The sequence below is a fragment of the Rhamphochromis sp. 'chilingali' genome (genome assembly GCF_963969265.1).
Source record: "Rhamphochromis sp. 'chilingali' genome assembly, chromosome: 4".
NCBI lineage: Eukaryota > Metazoa > Chordata > Actinopteri > Cichliformes > Cichlidae > Rhamphochromis > Rhamphochromis sp. 'chilingali'.
The window spans coordinates 42,171,219-42,177,218 of NC_137948.1; positions in this window are offsets into that span (position 1 = coordinate 42,171,219).

Below are 6,000 nucleotides of genomic sequence, written 5' to 3' on the forward strand. Positions count from 1 at the left end.
ATGTAAACAACTGATCGATCTAAACGCTTTAAACGTCAAAACTGATCATTAGATTTTTTGACACAACAGTGGTGAGTGTTCCCACCTTCTGCTCTTTGCAACTTAACGCGATCTTTCCGTTTTCGAGTTTTGGACATGATTTTGGAGGATATCTTCGCAGTAGTGATTGACCGCAAAGTAAAGCTACCGAAAATGTACAACCCCACATCCGGTCTCAAACCAGGAAGTTAGCATTTTCTCGTGCACAGGGTCTATTTGCATACATTATAGGGCTTTGGAGCGTGATGTCACGGGGGTGGGCGTGGAAAGGATTTTGGCCCGATCCGCCATTTTGGGGGTCTAAACAAAGCGCAAGCGAAAAAGGAGTGAAGACACGCAACAGCCATGGTTTGCATTTGCTGTGTGGTCGGCTGCAATGTTCGATCGCACGACCAGCAAGAGAATAAGCTTGAAAAGGGTTTGTCTTTTCATTCTTTCCCAACCTGGAAGCAACATGACGCAGCTCGTGTATCGATGTTACCAAACGAAGGCGTCTAGCCTGGATAGCAGCTGTGAGACGAGCTGACGTGCAGTTCTCTTCCATCTCCAAATATCTGTTGGTGCTCCAGACATTTTCATTCCGGTAAGTTCTAAATATGTTCATATCACTTTTTATAGCCTATTAGTTTTATTTGTGATGCGCTCTGAGCTCATAGCAAATTAGAACAAACTGAGTGATTTTGCAGAACTACCTCCTATTTATAGAGTTGCTAATTATTTGGCATTATTGCAGCAAACCAGCCAATGAAATGTTAGTAGTGGGTGATATCATGTAAACACTGTCATGATTTTGTGTAAACATTTTGTCATTTGTAAACTATAAATGACATGGATTCTACACTGTAACTGATGTGATGTTCTATAAAATTGTTTTAATAAAAAAAAAAAAAAAAAAAGAGGCACACATTTGTTTGTTTCTTTATTCAACTTTTGAACAGTGGGACTCAGTCAGTACATATTCAGTAAATGCAAATTATTTACACGGCTTCTACATTAAACAGAAGAGCAGTGACATGGATGCAGGTCTCCGCGACTCCGGCCTTACAGGTGCAGTGGGCGGCTTCGACCTTCCCTGTGATGCTCACCATGACCCAAGGCTGCAATGCTGGTTCATTCAGTCTTTGAGAGTGCAGGACCTGAAACACACACAGACAAAGTTAATTTACAGACAAGAACTATGAGCCAAGGCCGACATAAATGTGTTTAATCTACTTTATCATAAATGTAACAAAGTGTTTAGAAAGTTAGCACATACATGTAATTTTTCATTTCTTTATGTGTCCATCTATAGAACGCTGCATGTTATAGTGTAAATCTGCCTGTTCTCTGTCAGAAACCTGCCTGCAGAAAATGAACCTAAAGTATGTAATGCAAGGATGTCATCACTTTAGAGATGGAGAAAGCATAAAGTGACAATTATGAATCACTTAATATGATGAGATTCTGCAGGTCATTAATCAATGTATAAAATCTAAATAAAATGTATATCAAACTGCACACAGTTTGTGTGTTTGCTGATGTTTGTTGACCTGATAAAAACCTTAAATTTGAAATCATCTGCCACAACATGTTACACCTTTATGCTTGCTCATCTTCTATATGGCTGGCTAGAGGCTGAAGTACCGCAACTGCAACTTTAACCTGGAGTCCAGTGCCGGTGTTGTGCCAAAGAAAAAAACAAAAACAAAACAAAAATACCGGCCCACTTTAACCCCTGACTATGGCACACACTGTTTAAAAATGTAGGGAGTAAAAGTAAAAAGTTGTCAGACAAAAAAAGACTAAAGGAAAGTACAGATACCTGAAAGTTCTATTTAAGTACAATAGTGAAGTATTTGTACTAATGATGTATTTCTTGCACAAACAAGAATTGTTGTATGCAACTAAAACATTAGATAAATTAAAAAAAAAAAAAAAACTCTTTACAGCCAAATCTTAGTCAAAAAACAGACATAAACAGAGAACCCAAATATTATTAGGAGTTTATGTATATTATACTTACTTCCATCATCACAAGTTAGAAAAGATTTAAATAAAATACATTTTGAAAATATCTCTTAATGACTACTATTGTTCTGGTCTCACTGCTATTTTTTTCATTGATAGACCCTGTTTTTCAGATAATTTGTGAAATCAAAAGGTAAATGGACTGCTTCTTATATAGCACTTTTCTACTTGAGTACCCAAAGTGCTTTATACAACGTACCTTATCCACACCCATTCATATAAGCACTTTTTTCTACACCTAAGGTTTTTCTAACATTCACACGCATTTATACTCTAATGAAAGCATCAGAGAGCAACTTGGAAGTCACTATCACTTAGACACTTAGGCATCCAGACTGGACACTGGAGCATCCAGGGATTAAACCACCAACCTTCCGATTAGTAAATGACCTGCCCTTAGCTAAAGTGATCACAAATCAAACAGCAAATAAAGCAGTAACCAGTGCTCAAAACACCTGCACAGATCCACTAATTTTGGTGTGAAAAAGGTGTGTGCGTTTGTCCCACCAAACTATGAACAGGTCTCAAAGTGCCTTCTGAGCAATGAATAAATTAAATAATAAATGAAAACGTGAAAAGTGGTCTATATGTTATGTTTTTCTTTTGGATATCTTAGGGATTAGATTCTGGTATTTTTGTTTTATAAATTTGCTTTTGTTGTAGTTTCCAGGAAGTAAAGGTGGGACAATTGTAGAGGCTCCAGCAAACAGCGCAGTGCACACAACTCATACACAAACGTAAACATGACTCTCCATAATAGCATAATAGGGAAGGAAGCTAATGGAACTACCCAGGTCTGCTGATGAAGCGATAAGATGTTGGCACACAGCATTTGTGATTGTGTATGTCTGTGTGTGTGCTTGTGTGCGCGCATTTGTGATTGTGTGTGTGTGTAGAGGGGAGTTAGACTTTCTGTACTTGGTGGAAGAGAAAGTTGTTCACACCATATATTACTGTAAAGTCCAGTATTAACAATCCCACTCCCTTCCTGCCATTGAAAATCCTCTTTGACTTATGACATTTGTGTGTTTGTCAGTGTGTGTTAATGACAGGGAGAGAGAGTGCTACCATGTAAGAGGGAAATGGGGGTACTGGGTGTGTCAGTTGCTTAGATAAACAATAGAATGAAACACTTCAAGTATGTATGTCCATGATATACATGCGCTTTTAAAAGTGAATGACCTCTTATAGTTTATGCTTACATAACATATATACCAAAAATTTCAATGGAGCCTGGACTCTTTGCTGTTGTTCCATTTCAAAAAGCAGATCAAACATAAAATAAAACCACAAGATTATACTATTGATCTTTTACAACATTCACTTAAATGGATTTATAAGTTCATGGAAACAAATACATATTTGACATTACAAAATACCAACTAGATTCAAACACATTTAAACAGAAATTTAATCCAAAATTAAACTGCAAAAGTAACTTTAAATCATAAAGTAGAGACAGATGTGGCAAGTAATAAAAAAGTCACACACTTTGTCCAGCTACAACACTAAAACCACCCATTTATTGTTATTGACCCTTGTGAACAGCTTTAACTCATTCTGTTCTCAGAAAGAGGAACAAAGGTCACTCTTCTCCTCTTGGTCCAGGAGGCTGGACAGTGGACTCTGTAACCAGATGGCAGCTGCTCAAATGAAGGAAAAGGAGCATGGGAGGAGTCCTTGAGAATTGGGACAGCCAGGCCGCAAACCTGCTGCTCTTAAATAGATGCCAGGAATCGGGGAGGAAGTCCAGTAATCTTAGAACACAGCTTTACATTCTTGTGTAAGTTTTTTTTTTTTTTATCCACCAGTAGACAGTAGAAAATGTGATGACACTGTCAATGAAAGTGTAGTGGAAGGTCAGTAGAATTTTATTACTGACAGAGAAAGCAGTTTTCTAAGGAGGTACAACCCCTGGGTGCACTTTCTCAGGATCACCTCAGCGTTGGAGGAGAACCCCAGGTGGGTGTTGAAGATGGTCTCCATGTACTTGAACTCCTTTAAGTAGAGTCTATTTTTTGACCCAGACTCTCTTTATGATGCCTGTAAGAAAGTCAAGGCTCCAGAGAATGAGCTAGTCATCCAGGGTAAAGGTGTCGATGATGAAGGCTTTGACATAATTGATACCTCTACCTGTCCGACATGCAAATTGGAGCCAGCTGAGCTGTGAGTTGGCAAAAGAGAAGATGTGTTCTTTCATGATTCTCTCTATGGCTTTCATCACAAGGGAAGTGAGGACCACAGGGTGAAGTTTTTTTTCAGGGTCTTGGGTCAGTGCAGTGTCTGAGGACCTGGCCACTAATGTTGTCTGCACCAGGTGCACTATTAGCTTTGGTCCTCTTGAGGGCCCTCACCACGACGTTGGTTTGGAATCTGATTGGAGAATAGCCAAGCTTGATTGGCTATTTAAGTAAATATGTTGGTCTCAAACCTGGTGAAGAAATGCTGGAGTGATGCATGTAATGAGGTCAAGCTGATTGGTGGTTCCACTGGGTGTTTCTGTAGTTAAGCTTGGCGAGCTTAATGGCTCTCTTGGAATCTCTGTTGACCTCCTTTTAAAGCTCAGAGTCAGAGAAGAAGATGCTTCTTATTATTATTTATTTTCCCCTTTAACTCCTTTGTTACCCAGGGTTTGTTATTAGGGAAGATGGTGACAGTTTTAGAGGGGATCATGTTTTCCTCAAAGAAGGTGATGTAGGAGGAGACCCTGTCCACTTGCAGTTAATGCTAACTTTGACATGATCACATCTGTTGTGATTGAGTGATTTAGTGACAAATTCATTTAACAAAAATAATTTTCTCCTTATTAGCTATGTATCACATGAGTAGTAAGCTCTCAAACTCAACTGAAGTGCACAAGTCTTTAATTAAATCATGATTGCTGTAGGTAATCATGAGAATGTACTTAAAGGGGCCATGAAATGCTACACATACAAAGGCTAATTTAAACCACTGAGCCCTGCTCTCAAAAAAATGACACAGATGCAATCCCTGGTTGGGTCCTGAGAGCCTGCGCTGACCAGATAGCACCAGTGTTCACGGAGATCTTCAACCTCTCCCTGGCCCAAGCAGCAGTTCCCACATGCTTCAAACAGTCCATCATTGTTCTTGTTCCTAAGAAACAACAACCCGCTTGCGACAGTGATTACCGCCCAGTAGCACTGACTTCAACAGTGATGAAGTGTTTTGAGAGACCGGTGAGAGACCACATCACTTCTTCACTTCCTGCCACCATTGACCCACTTCAGTTTGCATACCGGACTAATCGTTCCACAGACGATGGTTCACCTGGACACTGGCAATTATGTTAGGATGCTGTTCATGGACTACAGTTCAGTATTCAACACAATAATTCCTTCAAAGCTTTTCACCAAGTTGTAGGATCTAGGACTCAGCTCATCACTATGCCAGTGGATCCTCAACTTCCTCACAGACAGACTACAATCAGTGAGGGTGGGAAAACGTGTCTCTCCCTCCATCTCACTCAGTACCTCCATCTCACTTAAGCCCCCTGCTGTACTCACACTTATGACTGTGTAGCCACAACAGACACCACCTCCATTGTCAAGTTTGCCGATGACACTGTTGTTCTGGGCCCAATCGCCGACAATATCGAGAAGGCCTCCCTGGAGAACTGGTGCCAGAAGAACAACCTCTTCCTAAACGTCAGCAAGACGAAGGAGCTGGTCGTGGACTTAAGTACAAAGCATCAGCGATGCACCAGTGGAGAGTGGACAGCTTCCAGTACCTGGGTGTCCACATCACTCAGGACCTGTCATGGTCTTGTCACATCAACACCCTGGTCAAGAAAGCCCGCCAGCGTCTCTTCTTCCTCAGAAGACTTAGGGGCATCCATCTGCCGCTGAGGGTGCTTAAGAACTTCTACTGCTGCACCCTCAAGAGCTTCCTAATGGGAGACATCTGCACCTGGTTTGGGAACAACACCAAGCAGGA